General features: G+C 38.9%; 1 long non-coding RNA gene across 1 annotated transcript in view; it reads right to left on the bottom strand.

Annotated features, from left to right (window-relative positions):
- Nucleotides 1-3,247: 3,247 nt before the first annotated feature.
- The window catches only part of LOC145167073 (uncharacterized), a 41,519-nt gene continuing 21,217 nt past the window's right edge, over nucleotides 3,248-23,549 (bottom strand). Inside the window, exons 3-4 of the long non-coding RNA XR_013740887.1 lie at nucleotides 3,495-3,604; nucleotides 3,248-3,385 (exon numbers count right to left, since the gene is read on the bottom strand). This is a non-coding gene — a long non-coding RNA (uncharacterized LOC145167073). The remainder of the gene's footprint in view (nucleotides 3,386-3,494; nucleotides 3,605-23,549) is intronic.

The following is a 23,549-nucleotide window of genomic DNA, read 5'->3' as shown; positions in this document are numbered from 1 at the left end:
TATAGAGAGGAAAACTCAAACCGTAAGTCACCGATTGAATTTGCATCCAGAAGGTCTGAGAACAGCACGCGTAATCTCAGAACAGATCCGAAAATTCTTCATGTCATTAAGCACTAACCCCGTTTGTGATCTCTTCCTTTCTTCCTTTCCCGAAAAGGACACATACTCCCAAACAATGTTCTGAGTGTTGTACAGTTGAGAGATGTCTCCTATCATGTGCCAGGAATAGCCACTACCAACAAACCGAAGTCTGATGATATGCCTCCATAGCTGCTCCGACACAGAGCGGGATCAGTTGGTCTTTGGAACCCAGTCCATTTTGAAACTGGGTCGACCTTTGTCATCCTTGCACGGTACTCTCTCCCAGGACATATCCTGTTTATCACAAACAAAAGATGAAGAAATATTAGAGTCATTAGTTGATTTGGGAGAGTGAGCCTTTGGAACCAATTTGTAGTTGGGTTTAACCCATTTCTTTTTCGATTTGATGGGTGGCTCAGTACTTGCTTTTGATCTTGATGTCGGCCGTTGAGATGACTTTGACCTAACTGGTCTTTGTTTCACTGGAGCATCTCTTGGATTGGGCTTCTTGGCCGACATTCCCTTCTTGCCCTTAGGATTCAGATTCTTGGCCTTCTGCGCGTTCCAGTCTTCAATGTCTGATCGTGACCTTGAGGGGTTTCTTTTGAAGTATCTCCCTCTTGGCGCGTTCTGCCAGCCTTGTGCATAGTAAGGAACGTATGCGCGATTTGGACAATGTCTGGCAATGTGTCCAGGTGTTCCACAGTGAAAGCAAGTCTGCTTCTTCACGTAGGAGTTGTTTCTTCCTGCCCCTGGTGGCGTATCTTTGCCTTGTTTCTTATTGTTCCCACAAGCACAATTGCAGGAGGCACTCTGTTTCACTGGAATTGGTGGTCTGTATTTCTCAACAGCAGGTTGATCAGAAGCAGCTGAGTTCGAAGCAACCGATTCAGATTTCAAGGAGATGTTGGTTTGTTCAATGGTGTTCTCCTTGTTCTCATCCTTTGCTACTTTACCTGCACATGAAGTAGATGTGCTAGAAACAGGAACATCAGTATTTTCAAACAAATAATCAAATATGTCAAAAAAATTTAACTCAACATGATCCGATGCAAAAGCATCAAAAGCATCACAAGATGTATAATCAACTTTAATATCAGAAACATAAGGTTTTTCATTGGAAACAGAAACATCAGGTTCAGGCTCAGTTTTGTTATCAGAAACAGATCCTTCAACTTTGTGCTTTGACTGATCTAAGGATTGATCTGCAGGGGAAGTAGAAACGTTAGTATTTTCAACATTAATAAATCCTCCTGAAACAAAACCAGATGGCTTGTCATAAACCATAAATGGTTCGTTGGCAATCTCATCCTTGGATAGGGGTTGGTACTGATATGTATGATTATAAGGAGGAGGTACACTATCATATCCTAGACCCTTTTGTTGGTTTCGTTTAAACTGCATGCAATGATCAATCATGTTGGCAACTACCTCGCTTGATCCATCAAATTTTCTAAAATCAAAATTTGCAGTATTAAATTTTCTCTTTAATGTATCAAGCTCAGTAGTTTGATCAACCAGAGGTCCCGGGTTCGATCCCCGACAACCCCCAAATCCGTTTCTTTTTTATTGAAGCGCTGATGCAAGCCGTAGACCAAGCCGCGTTGTCGAGCCGTCCTCCAAGCCGCGATCCACCAAGCCGAATTCCGAGCCGAGGCCGTAAACTCCGGCGACCGTAAACACGTTTACGGCCGTAAACTCCGGACCGTAAACTCTTCAAGGACCGTAAACACAGCTTCAGATCGAGAAAAAAACGACGTTTTTCACCATTTTTTCTCCAAAACTCGATCAAAAACTCGTTTTTATGAAAAACGCGAATAACAAACCCCCCCTAATTTTCAGAGATCTATCCAAAAACGCAAGAATCTTTCCAAAATAAGATCAAATCGGCTCCAGATCTGACAAAATTGACTGATACAATTCAAGCTCTGATACCAATTGTAAGTCCATAATCTTCTTGTGTATCAATCAAACGGATGATGCTAGATCAAATAGAAGAGAAGGAGAAGAAGAATATGATGAATCTTGTATGTATTGATATGAATGAAGATCTGGATACAAGATTCACACACACTAACACACACTCTCTTTTCTCTCTCTCTAGAACACCTTCAAATGCACATACTTAAGCTCCTCTAGTGTTCATCACTCTACTCCTCACCCCTTACACCTATATTTATACATAAGAAACATGGGCTTGGTGAACATGGGCCGTAAATGGGTTTACGGTCGTAAACCTGTTTACGGCCGTAAACACAACCGTAAACACGTATACGACCGTAAACACCAAGCTGTTTACGGTCCAAGACACAAAAATACATTTTCATAGAAAAGCAAAGTATAAACCAATTTTTGACCCAACAATATTATATAGGTACATGCAACATCTAATATTATTCTACTAGAATAATGATGTCTATAACATTATTCTATTCGAATATTCTAAAAAAATTATGTTTAATATAGAATATTCTACCATGACCATTAAAAAGTGATCATAATACCAACTATACATTAAACATTAATCACCTAATAAACCATATCAAGTTTCTTACATAATACTAGGCATCATTTTTATGTCTAATTTGTTCAAAATAAGATAGATATTACAAAAACTCACATAGAACGACGAGGCATGCACCGCATCTTTAAAAGCACGGTTATAAAAACTCACATAGAAAAACGACGATACGTTTATTTTACATTAAAACACATTCCTTCAAACGGTTTTATATACGAATAAAACTACATATTACTATCTTTAAGTATGGAAAATACTTGTACATTTCAGCTTGGAACCTTTTAAACTACAAATCACTTCTTTGGAAAATATTGGATTTTCTGGAACGAACACCCTCATTTTACAAGTGAACGGCTTACATCTCATTTATTAGAAAATATCAGATTTTCTGGAAACAAACACGATATCTTTTCACGGAAAGGCTTACCATTTTCATATAAACTCTTATGAACTCACCAACTTAATTGTTGACAGTTTTTCAAACAACTTGTATTCTGAGGAAATCAGTAAAACAGGTAATCAACGGCTTTTGAGGATGGGACTCTAAGACGTCAAACAAATCTTTTGTCATCATATTGTAATTGAATTTTGAAACATGTAATACTTACAATGATGTAACTTTTTCAATTATATATATGATGGTCATGTTTGTTTTCTTTATTATTACTCAATTGTTATGATACAATACATGAAAGTCATCCCCCCAGATGTTTCCGCCATCCTGGTTTGGGGGTGTGACACAGTAAATGTAGTTTTCTCCAGATATCGTATGAAGTATAATTTCTGCAATGTATATTAACAAAATTACATTATTCAATCTATTATATTGTAACTTTAATACATTTAATAAAAGTAAATGAAACTTACTAATAATGTAGGTGTCATTCCATACCTTTCTTCTAACGATTTTGTTTTTATGCTGTTTATAATATGAACTTGTGGATATGTTAAGTTGAAAACAACAGCACACATCAGATCACCATCATGTATTGGAAAAACCACCTGCAATTCCAACAAATTGATAAAAAAAAGTTAACATAATTCATATCCTTTAATAATGTAATATTTTAATTAATAAAACATTCTTACAAGTTTAAGATCATTAAAATCTACATTGCCCTTAAAATTAGATAGAAACTTATCAACATTAGTCTGAAAAATTAAGAAACGCTCGTCAAAAGATTTAGTTTCATATAATAACCCAAAACTCTGTAAACATAGCAAAACAAAAAAAATTAGAATTTATTTTTATAATTTACAAATAAAATATTGTAGATGTCGAATATTGTTGTGAGGCGTCGAAGGTCATTGTTAGTTTTGTTAGTTTGTTATATTATTACAAGGGCACATTACGTATCGAAGATTTTAGTGTCTGGTCCCTTGTATTTTTTGTGTGCTTTCATGTTCCCTATAAATAGGGATGCGTACTAGAGATAGATAAGAACTTTCGTCATTTTCTGTCTAAACAATCTCTGTACTCCTAAAGCATAATTGAGCCAAACAGATATTATTTAGATCTCGTGTTCATCATTCTTACTTTACTCTGATCTAGTAATTCATACTCGATTTTATAACAACTGCATTTGGTATCAGAGCAGGATTCATATAGAATTGTTCTGATTTTCTGAGTTTTTGCAAAAGTTTTGAGTCTCGTTCTATATTTCAATTTTCCGCTCTTTTTCTTCAAAAATCATCTTAGATCTTCTGTTGTGAGTCGATTATGCGTTCTAGTAGTTAAATCGAGTGTTCGATTGTTGAATTCTGAGTGTTTTTAGTTGTTTGATCTAATCTGAATTGAGCTTCTCTCAAAAGTTTTCCGTACAACAATGGAGAACTTTAACATGAACACGATGACGTCTTACTCTCATCTCCTTGGTTCATCAATGAAGATTATGATGCTGATTCCTGAGTACTATGATCAATGGGCTGATCGAATGGAGGATTACTTGAACGGAATTGATGAAGAGCTTTGGAATTATATTCTTGGTGATGTTCATCCTCCTGCTGTTGTTCAGAGTATTGGAACTTCTTCCAACAATCAAAATGTCAATGAACAATCTGAAAGATTGTTGAAGAATGAGAAGAAGTGTATGAGAGAACTCAGAGGTGCTCTACCTCCTGTTGTTTACAATTACGTGCGTAGCTGTAAAACTGCAAAAGAGATCTGGAATACTTTGAAGGAAAAGTATCAGGGGAGTGAGAAAACCAAAATCAGTTATGTAAAACATTGTCTATTAGAGTTAAGAGAATTTAAACAGAAAGAAGGTGAATCCATCGAATTGTACTATGATCGTTTGAATGAGCTCATATACAAGTGCGATAGATATGGGATCATCAGATCGCCAATGGAGTTCAATCTCACATTCATTATGGGGCTTCGCAAAGAGTGGTGAAATGTTAGTCTGATAGTGAAGACTCAGCAAAGCTTCGATTATTTTACTTTGAATGACCTTTACAATCTGCTGAAAACGCATGAATCGGAAGTAAATGAAATAGCTGAAGAAGCGAAGATCAGTCTGGGTGGTCCGCTTGCTTTGGTTTTGAAAGTTACTGGAAGGGAAGCTGAGAAAGAGGCTGCAAAAAAAGAAATTTCGGAAGATGAAGGTCTGATAGTAAACTCGGATGATGAAGCTGTTGCATTTTACTCGAACAACCGAGTAAAGAAATTTTTCAAGAAGCTGTTCAATGCAAAGTCAAAAACAATGATGTGAAGGGAACTTTTGCTGGAAAATCTGGGAATGATGAGAATAAAGTTGAGAAAAAGGAAGTTCGTGCTGAGGAAGAGAAAAAAGAGAAGAAACTGAAAGGTGATTCTGGATTCGATTGCCATTACTGCAATGGGGCGAATCATATGTCCAATGACTGCATGCTCAGAAAGTGAGACGAGAAGAAGAACAAGATCAAAGACGAAGCTTATTATGCTGAGAAATTGGAAGAAGCTCGTACAAAGACTAAGGGATTGTCTCTGGTGGCCACATGTGTGGATGAAGAAGATGGTACATACCAGATTTGGTCATCTGGTTCTGACAACGACGAGATGCGAAACCCTACACACGGGGATATGTTCGCGATGCATGAGGAAGAAGAGCAAAAGAAGATAACTGGGAAGTGCTTTGTTTCGACATCTTCACATAAATCACCAATGACTTCTTAGGTATGTTCTCTTTTACAATCTTTTAATATTCCCTCTAGTGTATATGATTCGATTCTATCTGAGTTTGATGCAGCTATTACTTACGTTAACGATCTACTTATTATTGCTAGTAATGATGCTAAGAAGTCGAACACATTAAGATTTTGAAAAGAAATGAGAATTTGAAAACTGACCCTCAAACTAATTTTGCTGATATCGAAGATTATTATGATGATATTAGTGAAATTGAAGAGGAGAAAGTTATTGATTGTTCTCAGTTGTCTGTCATTAATGTCACATCAGTGGCTAAAGGCAAAGAAAAATGTAATGATTCTACGGTTAAAGTTGACACTACTCTACCCTCAACTTCGAAAGTTAATGATCATGACCTTGTGACTGTCGAAGATAGTCAAACAGACAGTGAGAATGACAATGATGATTTTTCGAAAGAAACAACAATTCCAAGGATCGTAGATGATCAGGTTTTTGACAAAACTGAGAAATTCGACACAATTATGAAGGAAAAAGGTTCTCATTACCTTGAAACAAATAAAGTTGTATATCCGAATTTCAAATGCGCAGATGAGGTTATCTTTTCGAATCGGGTTTTTGTCACAAAAGGAAATAGTGATAATATTAAACCCGAGTTTCATAAAATGGTTGAAGAAGATAACAAGAAAGCATCAAAAGAAGGATTTTTTTCAAACCAAAGTACTGTCGAAAACAATTTAACAAAGAATTCTTACACTTTTCAACGACAAAAACCACAACGCGTTTGGGTTGAAAAATCTGAAAAATCAAAAGATGTTTCAAAACATGATGACATTGTTTCTCAAAATGTCAAAATTAATTCTCAAGAGTTTAAGGAACAAATTGAAAATGAAAGAAAGTGGTATTTCAAAAAGACAAGCATGAAAGAAAGTTTTTTGGCAAAACATTGAGTCTCGAAAGAAATCAAATGTTATGCTCAACAAATCGTTTGAACAGAAAACTCTAAATCGGTTCAGACTTCTTTTCACAAGAAAGTTGAAGATAAGAAAAATCCCGCTTTAAATAAAAAAGATTTATCTTCAAATAAACCACAAAATGATTTTTCAAAATCTAAAACTCAAGAGTCCAAATCAAATTCCCAAACAAATAGTCAAACATCAAATGCAAAGAGGTTTCCAAATCATCAATCAACAAGGAATTTCAATTCAAATCAACAAACACGGTTTTCACAAAGTCATTTTTCAAGACAAAGCCGATTTTTGAATAAACCAACGAATGTTCAAAATCGTTTTACTTCTCAAACAAAACCAATGTTTTCAACTCAAAAGTTTGATAAATTTCAATCTAAAAGAAATGTGACTTTCACACCAACACAACCACATTTTTCCAATCCTCCTACGAAACATGTTCCCAAAGTTTCGTATGTCAAAGGCAAGCCAAATTAAAAACATTAACCATTGGCTCGAAGGAAAAGGGAAATCATTTCAATCTGGGAAGTTTTCTCAACAACAAATCAAGGATGCTTATGAAACGTATCTGAATGAATCTTCGAATGAAAGTTCTTCATCCAAGGAATCAAATCCTTCAGTCAAACAATGGAGAGCGATTCCGAAAGCAAAGGTTAATGAGAAACGAACTGAGAAGCAAAAGGCGAAAGTCAGTGAAAATTCTAAACCTGAGAATGATTACATTTCTGTGCCTTTAACTAACGAAGTAGACTTAATTGATAGTCTCAATCTAAAGTTTGTAATTGGATCATAGGATCTTCTTTTCACAATGCCTTTCAATCTAATTACCAAGGACCCAAACAGCCTTGGGGACCTAAATTCTTTCATTAACTGCAGATTTTGTGTGAAGAGCAATATGATGACAAATGGTATATTGATAGTGGTTGCTCTCGTCACATGACTGGAAAGAAGGAAAACTTGCGTGATTATCGAAGTTTTGATAATGTTGGAGTGGTAAAGTTTGGCAACAATAACAAATGTCAAGTCAAAGGATATGGAAAAGTAACAAATGGGAAATTTACAGTGAACAGGGTAGCTTATGTCGAAGGTCTTCAACATAACTTGATAAGTGTTTTGCAACTTGTTGTGGGCACTGGCAATCAAGTGGTGTTTAATAAAGAATGAAGTGTAATTTCGAACATAGAAACAAAGGAAGTATTGCTCAAATCAAAAAGAAAAGGCGATATGTTTACTCTCGACATCAAACCAATTGTTGGGATTCCCTCGGTGTGCTTACTTTCGAAAGCTTCATCTAATGTTAGTTGGCTCTGGCATCGAAGACTTTCTCATTTGAATTTTCGAAATCTGAATAAATTGGTGGTAAATGATTTTGTTAGAGGTTTACCTGTGTTAAAATTTAATAAGGATACTTTGTGTGCAGCTTGCGAACAAGTTAAGCAACACAGACAAGGTCATCCGATTGTTATTGATTCAAAGATTGTTGAACCTTTGGAGCTTCTTCACATTGATCTTTGTGGACCCTCAACTGTTGAGACTCTCAACAAGAAGAGATACATATTGGTCATTGTTGATGATTTTTCACGGTTTACTTGGGTATATTTTCTAAGACTGAAATCTGAAACTGCTCAAGCAATGATCGACTTCATCAAGCATATTGAACTAAGTTTGAAGAAAAAGGTTCGAAAGATCAAGAATGACAATGGCACGGAATTTAAGAACAATGTTCTTGATTCGTTATTAACCGACAAAGGAATTTCGCATAATTTCTCTTCACCTTACACTCCTCAACAGAATGGTGTTGTAGAAAGGAGAAATCATTCACTTTGCGAATCTGCAAGAACAATGCTCACATATGCGAATCTTCCTCAATATCTATGGGTCGAAGCAGTTTCCACTGCATGTTTTACTCAAAATCGATCTTTTATTCATCGTCGTTTTAACATCACTCCTTATGAAATTATTAACAATCGAAAAGCAAATGTTAAATTTTTCCATGTTTTTGGGTGCAGGTGCTTCATAATGAATCTCAAGGACAATCTTTCGAAATTTCAGTCAAAAGCTGATGAAGGGATATTTTTAGGATATTCACAAAATTCGGTTGCTTAGAGGGTGTTAAACAAACGAACGAGGAAAATCGAAGAAACATTTAATCTTACTTTTGATGATTATTATATTAAACAAGTGGAAAAGACCTTTGAACAACAACCAATAATGAATGAATCAAATAATGAATCTCAAACTTTGAATTCGTTAGATTTTGATTTTGATTTGATTTTTGGTGTTTCAGATCCAGCAATTGATGCAGAAGTTAATGTTGAGGATAATCGAGTGCCTGAAGAATCGAAACATTCTGATGATTCCACTCTTACACATGATAACAATGATTCGCTTTCATCAACAAATAACGAAAGTCTGCCTGTTGCATCGAATGTTCAAGTGGAGGGGGAGCACTTGAATTCGTCTGCTCAAGTTGAAAGGGACCATACTTTCGAGGGGGAGAGAGAAAGAGTGAATGTTGATGTCAAGGGGGAGCATCCTGATGATAATTCAATTGTCGATGGGGAACATCCTGATGATAATCCAATTGTCGAGGGGGAGCATCCTGATGATAATCTAATTGTCAAAGGGGAGTAAGTTGGAGATAATGCAAATGTTTCGAATGTTCAAACTGATGAATTTCATGATATTAATGATAACTTTTCAAATACAAGTGTAACACCCCGACTCCCAGGTATATTTTAAAAGCTTTTTATTCATTTTTGTTGAAGGAACTCGACGAGTTGGAGGCCCCAACTCGTCGTGTCGAACCTAGTCATCTCGCGTGGTTTTTGACTCCTACTCGACGAGTAGAGGCTGTGCATGGAAACCCTAATTTTTAGGGTTTGCCCCATAATTAAAGAACCTTAACTCCTCTCCCTAGCCTATCGTCCAGAAACAAACCCCAGCGAAGCTAACTCCCCATTTTTTAGTGTGGGAGGCTAAAAGAGTGTGTTTTGGTGCATTTCTTGAAAAGATTTGATGACTTAGAAGCTTGGAACGAGAAGGAGCCTGTAGATCCATCATCCACTTCATTTTAGCATTCATTTGAAGGTAAAAAGTCCTTACCTTGGCTTTCCATTTCTTAGAAACTCAGCCAGTCAGTTAGGGTTTTATGACTTCCTGTGTTCTTAAGGAACTCGACGAGTTGCTAGCTGCACTCGACGAGTCGGGTCAACATGGACTGTTGACTTTGACCTTTGACTTTGACTTTGACCAAGGGTTGACCAGTTTCACTTTGAGGGTATTTTGGTAAATTGGGATTCTGATGGGCTTGGTCCTATGGTGGTGGTTATAGGTGGTTGAGTTTTTGACAGTGAGTGGGGAGTTTGATCTTATCGCTACAGTTCGACACTTGTGAGGTGAGTTCTTCTCACTATATCAATAGGGTCTACGGCACCAAGGCCGACCCTTTATGATTTGCATCCTGGTTATAGGATGGTTTCTATGTTAGTGATTTGTTAGATCGGTATCCTTGTTATAGGATGGTTGATATGTTAGAGATCGGTTAGATCGGTATCCTGGTTATAGGATGGTTGCTATGTATTGATCGGTTAGATCGGTATCTTGGTTATAGGATGGTTGCCATGTTAGTGATCTGTTAGATTTGTATGACTATCTGTACTTGCATGCTAGCGTATGATATTTATGTGCACATGACTGTTGGTTTGGGGGATTGGGTTGAGGCAGGTCCTGCTTTGTGCTGTAGGCCAAGATACCCAGGGCGGACCGGATAGACTGCAGACCCGGTTAGGGCATACTAGTCAGGCCGAAAGCCCGACGAGCGGTCCGGATAGGCTGAAGGCCCTGAGAGGCGGTCCAGACGCGCCGATGGCTCGGAGAGCGGTCCAGATAGACTGATGGCCTGTGAGGCGGTCCAGTCAGACTGATGGCTCATTATGCATGCTGGTTTGTTTATATGATATGGTTATATCTGTATGGCGTTGGTATTTTTGGGGAACTCGCTAAGCTTCGGGCTTACAGTTGTTGATTTTGTTTCAGGTACTTCTGAGGATCGCGGGAAGGCGAAGGCGTGATCATACACCTCCTTATGTTTCATGATTTGATTATGGGATACTCTGACACTAAACTATTTTGAAAACAAGTTTTGTAATAATTATTGGTTTTGAAATGTTTTAAAAAGTTTAAATTGGCTTGAATTTTTATGGATGTTACAAGTTGGTATCAGAGCCTTGGTTTGAGTGAATTGGAGGAAACACTCGCGTGTCTCCAGTCTCAAACTGAGGACACGATTTTAAAACGAATTTTTCTTAAAATGTTTTCAAAATAATAAAGGAGGATGCAAGTGTACGATCAGCCGAAGTTCGCGAATAGACCCCAAAATACCTTACAGATTATTTGATTTATGTGATATGTTAGAAGAACATGTTAGTACTAGGCTAGGGATCTTCAGGAATTGTATGATAGAATTTCCTGATTATATGATGTCTGATAGCCTAGGGTTTTTCCTTATATGAAATTGGCATCATGTTGAGTTTAATTGTGTTGCGTCATGGGCTTTATGTTTTGTATCCGGATTGGGCCTGTCCATCCGTGATTATCTAGTAGGGTTATACTATAAATATGCATGCATGTATGCATTAGATGAGTTGATTATTACATTCATAGTTTTGTAACCCTAAAATACCTCTACAGTCGAAGTTCTTAATCGAGCTCTTCTGAGGTGTTGAAGTTTTAATCATACGACACATTCAAAGCCATGCTCGTGTTCATAATTACGTTCTTAATTGTTTGCCTGCATAGAATCTAACGATCCTAATTGAACTTTGTTCTAACAATTGGTATCAGAGCAGGAGACTGTGTGATCAATACACATTCCTTCTGTATTCAAAATTCTTTAGGGTTTCCGCTTTTATCGTATAAATAGAAGTCGTCTTCTTCGTATCGACGGCAACTCTGTTTCAGATAAAACCCTAATCCCAAGTTTACAGGTTTGATTCTAGCAACTCACCATGTCTCACGAAGATTCGCAAACAAATCCCATCAATATCTCAAACAGCATTGGATCAACAACCAGGATACCCATACTCTACACTCAAGACTATGAAGTATGGGCGCATCACTTTGAAGACTACGTGGTTGGATCTGAAGATAATGGCTATCTCATCTGGGAAGCTATCACACTTGGGCCGTTTGTTCATTCAGGAACCAACACGACAGTTAAGTCCCAAAAGGAATATAACAAGCTGGTGGCGGATGTAGAGAAGATGTCACAGGATGAGAAAGACAAGTTGTTGTGTAACGTGAAGGCCATGAGAATGATCAGATTCGCCTTGCAATCTGACACTTTTCGATTGGTTGGATCATGCACGACGGCCAAAGAAATCTGGGATAGGTTGAAAGAACTTTATTCAACTGATGAAGATCTGGAACACTCCATTCAAACCTTGCTGCTGTCAGAATTTGGAGTTTTCGAACAGAAACCAGAAGAAAAACTCATACAAACTTTCGATCGGTTCAATCATCTCCTAAGTAAGATGATCAAGCATGGAATAGAAAGAAAGTTGATCGAGCAGAAGGTGACCTTCATGAACGGTCTGAGACCAGAATGGATGGCTGTGGTTTCAACCGTGAAAGCGCATGAACAGTTTAAATCTTACTCGCTAGCGAAACTTGTGGGAATACTTAAGTCCCATGAGAGTGTAGTAACCAAAGAAGCGAAGGTAGTTTCGGGTGTGGGATCGTTAGCGCTTGTCTCAAAAGGAAAAAGCATTGCAGAAGAAGAAGAAGAGTCTGATATGTCTGAGTGTGATCTTATAAGCGAAGAGTATGCTATGATGGTCACCAATCCAAAGAAGTTTGCACGAAGAAAATTTCCTGTCAACAAGAACCGAAACTGGCAGGGGAGTTACAGTTCTGAGAAGATGAAGGATGAAGCGAAAGTCTCTTCTCAAAAGGATGAAGACAAGAAGGAGAGCAAGCTTGCGGGAGACTCTGGGTTCGACTGCAATTACTGTCACGACAAGAACCACTTTGCCAAAGATTGCATGCTAAGGAAAATGGCTGAGAAAAGAGATGGTGAAGATGATGAGGCGTACTATATGCGCAAGTTGGAAGAGATCAAGAAAAAGAAGGCGACTAATAGTTCTATGAATGCCTTAATTGTGCAGGAAAATGCAGATAAAGATGAGTTCGGTGGCGTTGAAGTTTGGTCAACCGACTCTGAAGATGAAGAGGTGAGAAAGCACACTCATGGAAAGGCTTATGTGGCAAAGGAAGTAGGTTCGGCTGGAAGGTGTTTAATTGTCACAGCTGGTTCATCAACCGAAAGTGCAAGTGAGGAACCGAACCTGACTGAGGACAAGTGTTTTGCGGCCAAGCCTGTGAGTGAGAAGATCAACGACTGCGATCGGTTGATCAAAAAGGTACAATCCATCCTTGAATCACTTAAAGTTCCAATAACAGATTACGAAGAAGAATTAAATGAATTAAAATTTAAATTTTCTAACTTAAGTGGTAGTCTCATGCAAACTCGCTTAGCGAATTCTAACCTAACTGACCAACTCAGCAGGGTGTCTTCAAAAAGTGAGGAGAGAAGGATGTGGATTGAGCTGAAGGAGGCGGAGTTAATTAGGGCTAGGGATGAAAGTATTTATTTGCAAAGAGACAATTTAAAGTTTTTAAAACAAATGAATGTTTTTTATTTAATTGCTAAGCGTTTATACTTTAATATTGCTCAATTGCATTTAAGTTGTGAGATAGGAAAGAAGATTCATAAGATGATGTTACCCTTCCTTGAATTTAAGGAGGATGAGGTCATAGCAGAATGTGAATCAGTAGTATCATCGGAAGAGACATCCATGTCTTACAAAATAGGACTGGACAAGATAGAAACCTTCATTGATTCTAAGGAACACAAATGTATGCTCAAAAATATTTTAGATGAAAATGATAGGTTAAAAATTAAGTCTGAAACTATTCAATCCTTTGAATCGTCAAATGCCAAATTAACTTCAGAAAATAAAATGAACTTAGATAATACATCTGAATTTGATGAGGAAAGTGAGATGAGCGAAATCTCAGTGGAAGACGTCGTTGATTGCTCTGAGTTTATGAAGAGCGAAACCGAAAATGAGAAACCACTCATTTCTGAAAATTCGGTTGAATTCGCTCGCTTGTCGAAAGAAAAGCCACAGAAACTCAAGGAAAAAGCTATGGTCTATCAAAAGGTTCAAACTGTGCCGAATCAGGTATATGCAGTTACAGGGGTCACTGCTAAACAAACGGCAGAATTAAAGATCTTGGTCGGCAAAGACAATGCTGAAGGATGTGACGATTATTTCTGGTCTGCCCCAATTGACAACGCAGACGAAACCGTAGGCTTATCTGAGCAAACTTCATGGAGGGTTAAAGGAAGATATGTTGCTGAACCCATCAACAAACCCTCAAGTTTCGGCAAACCAAGCACAAGTGGAACTAAAGAAATCCCTGAAGAACCAATGACAGAACCAACTGTTCTAACAAATACAACCGAAAGTAAAAAGGAGAAGCCAAAGGCTAGCTTCAATATCCACAAATCACAGAAGGAGTTAGCTGAACAGAAACGCTTAAGAAATCAAAGATACGCAAGGAATCTGAATGAGCGAAAACGTCACTGGGAATCCCAAAATCCCAATTACGTTCCTCCTAAGAAAGAATCAATGGATAAAGGAAAGGAAAAACTGAAAGGAAAAGAAAACTTCAACCCAAATTCCTACTATTCCAAATCTTAGAACCGAACATCTACTTTCGGGTCCCGAACTAGCGTACCGAACCGAAAATCAAGTTTCGGTCTCAAGTCTAGTTTCGGTCCTTCTAACTCCCATAGCAAAACAAATTCAATGAAGAACATCAAAGGAAAGGGAAAGCTCGAATCAAAATCTGAGTTCGATAATAAGAAAAAGTCAGCTAACCCCAGGATTCAAAAGAAAATTCCTAAACCATCTAAGTACACACCAACTAATACACCAAAATTTAAACAAGATAAAACTAAAATCAAGGTGTATACCATTAAAAGAAAAGATCAAACCACTCTAGTAAAAAGAACATATTTGGTTGATATTTCTTCTGTAATTCCTTTTTCTGTGAAAAACTCACCAGGACCCAAGAGACTTTGGGTTCCTAAATCTGCTTGAATTTGCAGGTAATAAGTGACGAGCAGTTTGATGATGAATGGTATATAGACAGTGGCTGATCGCGTCATATGACAGGAAGGAAGGAAGAGCTGAGAGAGTTTCGGTCCCTAAAAGATGGTGGGTGTGTAAAGTATGGAAATAACTCCTATGGAACAATCAAGGGATATGGTATGATTACCAATGGAGATTTCTCGATTCGAAAAGTGGCGTATGTGGAAGGATTGAAGCATAACCTCATCAGCGTGTCACAATTAGTTGTGGGAACAGGTCTGAAAGTATCATTTGATGATGAGGGCTCTGAGATAATAGAAAAGCAATCGAAAAAGGTTCTGCTAAAGTCTAAAAGCAAAGGAGAAATGTATCCTTTAAATCTCAACCCAATACGAGGAAAACCAGCAATATGTCTGCTGTCAAAGGCGAACACTGATGAAAGCTGGTTGTGGCATCGACGTCTATCGCACCTGAACTTCAAAGACATTAATAAGTTGGTGCTTGGTGATCACGTTCGAGGCCTCCCTCTTCTCAAGTTTGACAAGGAACATATGTGTGCAGCATGTGAGATGGGCAAACAAAGCAGAAAGAGCCACCCTACACGAATTAATACAAAGATTGTTGAAGCTCTTGAACTATTACACATTGACTTATGTGGACCTTCGGCTATCGAGAGCATCGGTGGTAGTAAGTACATTCTTGTTATTGTAGATGATTTTTCTCGCTTCACCTGGGTTTTCTTTCTTAAGCAGAAATCAGATGCAACTCCCAAGTTGAAGACATTTATCAAGCAAGTGGAGGTGCAGCTGAGAAAGACGGTGAGGAATATCCGAAGTGACAACGGTCTGGAATTCAAGAATAACGATTTTGAGGACTTTCTGGCTGACAAGGGGATAACTCACAATTTTTTGGCCCCTTATACACCACAACAGAATGGGATTGTTGAAAGACGAAACCGTTCTTTATGTGAGACAGCTAGAACCATGCTCAGTTTCGCTTCTCTTCCGTTATACTTCTGGGCTGATGCAGTTGCAACCGCGTGCTACACTCAGAATCGATCCTTGCTCAACAAAAGATTCTTAATCACTCCTTATGAGATCTTAAACAATTGAAAGCCAAATGTCAAATTTTTCCACATATTCGGTTCAAGGTGCTTTATTTTCAATTCTAAAGAGAACCGAAATAAGTTTGACATCAAAGCCGATGAGGGAATCTTTCTGGGTTATTCGCTAACATCAAAAGCATACAGAGTGTTGAACAAACGCTCCAAACGACTTGAAGAAACATATTATGTAACCTTTGACGATAATTACATGAAGAAAGTTCAAAGGAGCGAAAGTGACTTAGGGGAAATTTTTCCTGCATCAGGACAAGTCTCGGTTCCCATATCCATCTTGTTCGAAGAGTACATTCGGTTATTCGATGAACCAGAGAAAGCAGTATACTCAGAAGCGAAAGCGGCTGACAACAAAATCGATAATCTCAAGAAGATCATAGATGACGCTGCCAAAGAAATAGAAATTGAACCTCCTAAACAGACAGGTGGTCAACCCTCCACTGCCTCTCCAAACAGAGGCTCATTGTTCAAGGGGGAGAGTTCATCAGCACCAAAGATAACCGAAGTATCTTTCGAGGGGGAGAATCCAATACCGTCCCCAACTCATAAAGGTCCAGGCGAGGGGGAAAATACTGCTCCAAACCCACCCAATAGTAGTCCAATCGAGGGGGAGAATCCAACTCCCACAGAGGATGCAAACTCTGATGCGGCCACAGGTTACACTTCGCCAGTCGAGGGGGAGAAAGAGAATGTAACTGACGAAGGCGATGGTGATCAATCAGAATTTGAAGAGGAAGTAAATGCTGAATTGGATCCAGCATATGACCCAAATTATCCTCCGTTAGTCAAATGGACCAAGGACCATCCCAAAGCTCAAATTATTGGTGAATCATCTGAGAAAGTTCTCACTCGTTCACAGTTGAAAGCGAAACAAACTGCATTATTCTCTAAAGTTGAATTCTGTATGTTTAATTCGTTTATCTCCAAGGTCGAGCTGAAAACAGTAAATGTTGCACTTGATCATTCTGATTGGGTTCAAGCAATGCAAGATGAGCTCCATGAGTTTGAACGCAACCGAGCTCTGAGGCTGATTCCCACACCAAAGGATGCTTCAGTGGTCGGCTTAAAATGGGTCTTCAGAAATAAGTTAGATAAAGAGGGGAATGTCATTCGCAACAAGGCTCGGTTGGTGGTGAAAGGATATTGCCAAGAGGAAGGGATAGATTATGAGGAAACATTCGCTCCAGTAGCTAGGTTGGAATCAGTTAGAATCTTCCTGGCATATGCTGCTCATAAAAACTTCGAAGTTTTCCAAATGGATGTCAAATGCGCTTTCTTGAATGGAGAACTAGAAGAAACAGTGTATGTTGAACAACCTCCGGGGTTTGTGAACGAGAAATTCCCTGATCATTGCTATGTGCTGGATAAAGTTGTCTATGGTTTAAAGCAAGCACCGAGGGCCTGGTATGAAACTTTAACTCGCTTTCTGAAAATGTCGAAATTTAAGCAAGGTTTGGTTGACCCAACCTTCTTCCGAAAGAAAGAAGGCGAACATCTAATGATAGTTCAAATTTATGTCGATGACATTATCTTCGGCTCCACGAATCCTAGCCTAACGGCTGAATTCAGGAAGTTGATGGAGACTAAATTTGAAATGAGCGCAATGGGTCCGATTAATTTTTCCCTTGGTTTGAATATTAGACAGGGACCAGAAGGTATCTTTATCAACCAGGAGGCGTACACAAAGACCCTGCTAACAAAATTTGGCATGACAGGAGACTCAAAAGTGAAGGTTCCTATGGCGTTTGGCACTAAGTTAACACCTTCTCTAGAAAAACCTGCTGTTGACATAACACTATATCGACAAATGATAGGGTCCCTAATGTATCTAACAGCTAGTAGACCAGACATTATGTTTTCTGTTTGTTATTGTGCCAGGTTTCAAGCTAATCCAAGAGAACCTCACATGGTGGCAGTGAAAAATATTTTCCGTTACCTGAAGCGAACCTCATCTCTCGGTCTCTGGTATCCTGCTAGATCTGGATTCTTTATTCAAGCATTTTCTGATGCTGATCTTGGAGGATGTGGTCTGGACCGAAAGAGCACTACAGGCGGATGCCAATTTCTTGACGGAAAAATTGTTAGCTGGCAGTCCAAGAAGCAAACCTGTGTATCACTTTCAACAGCCGAAGCTGAGTATATAGCTGCAGCATCCTGTACTTCTCAAGTTATATGGATTCAAAGTCAACTAAGAGATTATGGGTTGAGTATGAAGAAGATTCCTCTCTATTGTGACTCAGAAAGTGCAATAAGGATTTGTCACAATCCTGTGCAACACTCTAAGACTAAGCATATTGCACTTAGATATCATTTTATCAAGGACCACGTAGAAGATGGGAACGTGGAAGTACATTTCGTTCGGTCCTCTGATCAACTGGCTGACATATTCACTAAAGTCTTGCCTGAAGCGAGTTTCAATAAAATTTTACAAGGCCTGGGAATGATGGAAGCAGAGTCGGTACCGAATCCTCAAATTTCTTACTAAAAATTAGACAAGCGAAATGGAGCGAACGCTCGGTCTATTTCGGCTCCATAATTTTCGGGAACCGAAATGAACCGACCGCTCGGTCTATTTCGGCTCTGGAATTTTAAGGAACCAAAATGAACCGATCACTCGGTCTATTTCGGCTCCATAATTTTAAGGAACCGAAATGAACCGACCGCTCGGTCTATTTCGGCTCTATAATTTTTGGGAACCGAAATGAACCAACCGCTCGGTCTATTTCGGCTCTAGAATTCTAAGGAACCGAAATGAACCGATCGCTCGGTCTATTTCGCTTCATTCTTTTAAGATAAGGTTTCGGTTGTACACTTTAGTAAACTTCAAAAATCCAAAAATATTTTCTTTTTCTGTTTTTATTATTTTTCAGAAAACTTCAAAAATCCAAAAATATTTTCTTTTTCTGTTTTTATTATTTTTCAGAAAACTTCAAAAATCCAAAATTTTTTTCTTTTTCTGTTTTTATTGTTTTTCAGAAAATTTCAAAACTTCAAAAATATTTTTTTTGTGTGGTGTGTTTGTTTGTTTGTTTGTTCCTTTCATTAGGTCACAAGTGTATCAGTGCAACAGAATTTGGAGCTAAGACAGGTATAATCATTTCCAGAAGAACTAGTTAAGGGTCCCTAGAAGCATGCTGCTGCATGTTGACCAAAGCCTCTACGACTTAGAGCAAGGCCTTAATGATTCGATCTCTACCTATCGTTTCTTCCCAATCAGGCTGTTCAGATCTTAGTCACGTCTTTATAGCAGAAGGTACTCACTGTATGAGTTAAGAGTTTTACTCTTCTTATATGAGTTAAGAGTTTTTCTGCTTAGTCACGTCTTTATAGCAGAAGGTACTTTCGGTTCCTTAACCACCCTCCTTACTTTCTCCATCAACTTTCGGTTCATCACTGTAACCCTTGAGACTCTCAGTCTTTACCACTGAGGTTTATGGTTGCACAAAATCTGTGTTTGTGATCTTAGATACGTCTACTACGTACTGAGTGAAACCCACAATCCAACACCAACAACGAATTGACGGTGAATTGTAATATTCAAGATCTTACTGGTTACCTAATGAAATCTCATTTTTTTTAGTGATCTTTTATGAATTTGTCTATCACCAAGGCTTTTCTTCCCATAGAGATCCAGTTTATTTTTGTTTTTGAGATTTCTATATCTTCATTAGCCACTTTAAAATATATCCTACCTACTTGTTCAATAGACCACATCTGTCTCACAAGTATTTCTTCCAATGGTCGGTCTTATGTTAAGAATCGACGTTTGGTTGAAGATAAGCCACCTTAAGCCAATGACTTAAAAAGAAGCCTTTCAATGTTTCTCTACAAACATTTGATCGTTATTTCACGGGAATCCACTCAAGCACTTCAAGTCTCTCTTGACTCTGAAGGAAGCGATTTTTGCCCGGAATCACCTGCTTTCTGTCTTATAATAGACATCACTCACATCTAATACACATTTGCTTTAGTACTTTATCTTTTGTCACTCTATTGCACGAAAATTTTAATTTTCCAACATTCTAGTTGTTGTTGGTTCGATTTTTGTTTATCTTTTGGTGAAAAAGGGGTAATCCTCATTCTTGGAGCAAAACTGAATTTCAAACGACGATTGATGATAAGAATTTAGGCGCGTGAATTTGAACGGTCTTTATACCCACGCGTGCTGACGTATACCTAGGAGTAACCAACCTGTCACATCGCGCTTTTTCAGGCGACGTTTCAGTGATATCATCATTATGATGACGATTCTTTCTCTCTCCTAGCAACGGTATATAAAGGGTTTCTAATCTTATTTGTCTTTTACCAGCAACAAATTCTCTCAAAATTACAAGGCAAGTTTCAAACTGTTCATCTTCCTTCTTCGATCAACAATGGCGACTTCTTCATCAGTTCACGATCAAACTGCTTCCTCCACATTGCTTTCGATCAAGCCCAATCAGAACATGATTATTGAACTCAATCCGTTTCTGTACGATTCGTATATGCTGCAGGTGGTTGAGTGTTTGAAGTATTCTCCACTGGTTCTAGCCCTAACACAGGTGGAAGCCGTTCCCATGTCCCTTCTATCACAAGTTTACTCTACTGCCTCATATGACAAGAACAAGGAAAGAATCTACTTTCTAATCCATTCTAAAAAGGCTTCTATTTCAAAAGGGAGATTTTGTTCCTTATTGCACCTCGCTGTGGATTCATCTGTGATTTCACCCGATTTCATCACCACTACTCAGCTTTTCTCGATGCTGTACGAAATGGGATACACTGACGTGCTTACAACAATAACGAAGGTTAAGAAGTCCTGCCTACCGTCCCCATGGAATGGACTGCTTACTCTTCTCATCAAGAGTTTGGCGGAGAGAAGTGCTGGATCTGATGGCACCAGCAAGGGTTTCCTAACCCTTCTCTACGGCCTTTACAATGGTCTCAATCTTGATTATGGGACGATCATCTGGTCTCAAGTGGTGCAAAGCCTCAACACTACAACGAGGCATTCTGAAATCTCATGTGCACGATTTTGGACTCTCATTACCAGAAGGGCGATAAATTCTTTGGAAATTCCGGTGATGAAGGATGCTCTAGTTGCGTCTATTGTTACAGCCGAAAGTAAACTCATGGCTGATTATCGAAAACTTCCTCCCAAGGAACCGAGAGTCCTATCTCCTGAACAGCAGGCTGCCCTAGATGCTATTGACAAGCCGAGTAACCGAGGTAAACGGATTTCTACCAAGAAAGAGCCAACAGAGGATGATAAGTCTAAGACTTCCAAGTCCAAGAAGCGAAAGTCTGATACAGGGGATTCTTCTAAACCGAAGAAGATTAAAAAGATGGCAAAAAGGTCCAAGAGTCTCACTCCTCCTAGCTCAGAAAATGACAAGGAAGGTGAAGAAGAGGAAATTCGTCATGCATCACCGAGAGGTAACAACCCCACCTCCATCACCAAAACAGACAGTTCCAGTTTCGGTTGCTCTTATTCCTCCACCTACTACTTCACAAACAACAACTTCTTTTCCACCACCACCACCAGTTTCTTCCATTCCTGTTTCCACCACTCCCTTACCACCTCCTATAATTTTCCAATCCACCACCACTACTATTCCTGAACCGACAGTAGGAGTCAACGTATCTGATACGGGGGCAACTACTGAAACCGAACCTCCAGTCATCACTAAACCTCTTTCACCCTCCCATTCAACCGATTCCGGTGCCACTCTCGGTGGTGCTAATGATGAGTATGATTCTACATACTTCAGTCCCTATCGGCTTCCTACTGATGAGGATGATGATGCTCCTATCACCAGCCAACACTTGCAGAGCATTCATGAGAAATTGGATAAATTGATTGAAGACAGCAAGTCCTATAGTGGTGTTGTGCTTAAATCCTTTTTGGACACTGCTCTTGAACAATATACGGAGTCAATTGAAAAATCCACCAAAGCTGTTAATGAGTCTACCTCCTCTTGCCAAAAGGCCACCACTGATATTAATGAAATTGTTCATAGTACTCAGATCTTTCTTGAGTCACTTAAAGGGCATGCTGATACGAATGCAGCAAAGGTGAATGCTTCTGTGGATTCTTTCTCCAAGTCTCTTCAAGAAGAGCAAACAAAGTTTGAGGCTGTGCGTTCCTCTATCCAAGCCGAGAACTCTTCACTTATCAGTTCGGTGAATTCTCGCCTTGAATCTCTTCACGCTGATTTGGCAAAGAACGTGCTTTGAAGGAAGAACTTGCTCGACAAGCATCCACGATCGAAGTTCAGAAGGTTCAGCTAGCTCAAGCTGATAAAGAAATTGGTTTGTTGAAGACAGAGAGAGCTGTTTTTCGCAGCTGTGCAGGGGATGTGCTGAATATGCTCACCAACATTCTTGGTGCTCATGATCCTATCCTCACTTTGACCATTCGGAATCATCTCACTACCAAACTTCTTCCTGCCCTTGCATTGTTACACGAGATGAGGGGTGTTTCGGAGAGATTTATTGCTCCAAAACAAGGGGGAGAGGATGCTCATCAACCGAAGGTTAAATCTGAAACTGATTCTGCTCAACCGAAGGTCGTAGTTACAACCGAACTGAAGGATAATGTAGCTTCAGGTTCTGGTTCACAAGCAAAGCGAAAGGAGATTGATGATGATAGCGATGACGAATCCGGGGAAACTATTGCTGAGGCTCTTAAGCGAAAGAAGAGGGATAAAGAGCTTGATGAAACCTTGAAGGTTGCAAGGGACGCAGAGGAGAGGGAAAGGAGAAACAAGGAAGAAGAAGAAGCCTTGAACTGCAAGAAGGCCTTGTTTCCCTTATGGACAAAAGAGGCACTTATCAATCAAGCTATAGAGTTTCCAAGTGTTTATTGGTTGGAACCTGTTACTTCGTTTGACTGTGACAATTCTAAGGACTCGCAGTTCGACATGCCGATAACTCGAAAGGCATACACGTTTCACTGCTTTGATTCGACTGTTGAGGTTCCTTTTCCTCATCCAAAGATTTCTATCTGAAGTATGGGCAACCTCAGTACTTGACATGGAGCGCACAGAAGATAATCACTGTCAAGGTGCTGAAACCTACGTCTGCTGGGAAATTTGTAAATGTCAATTTCAAAATCACACGAGGATCTGCAAACTCGGTGTCGATTATCTCCCTAGAAGATCTTCAAAATCTAAATCCTCATGACTAGATTCTTTTGTTTAATATTCTGTTCACAAATCCGAGGGAATATGAGCCGATATTGGAGCACTTGAAGAGGATGTTAGCTTCTTACATCCATGAGGTTGCAGCTATGGATCAAGAGATAGCAAAAGTGATGAATAAGAAACCGTCCATCAAGTCAACACCGAAACCATGAGATGTGAATAAGATGAAGATGGGGCAAATAGATTCAACACATCTTACTGTGATGTTTACAAAAGGCGAAGCTCACAGATTTTTATTCGCTCTTGTTGATAAACATTTATTTTCAACTGACTGCTTGGAGCACATCATCAACATTATTCATCGGTGCAAGCAGAACTCAGAAGCAGACAAAAAGAACTTCACGGACATGCTTCGGTGGTACATAACGTTCCGTCATCATTTGCTGGCTATC

The sequence above is a fragment of the Lactuca virosa genome, chromosome 3 (genome assembly GCF_052849685.1).
Source record: "Lactuca virosa cultivar CGN04683 chromosome 3, Lactuca_virosa_CGN04683_v6, whole genome shotgun sequence".
Classification (NCBI taxonomy): Eukaryota; Viridiplantae; Streptophyta; class Magnoliopsida; order Asterales; family Asteraceae; genus Lactuca; species Lactuca virosa.
The sequence above is the reverse complement of the archived record's forward strand: the minus strand, read 5'-3'. Positions and strand labels throughout refer to the sequence as shown.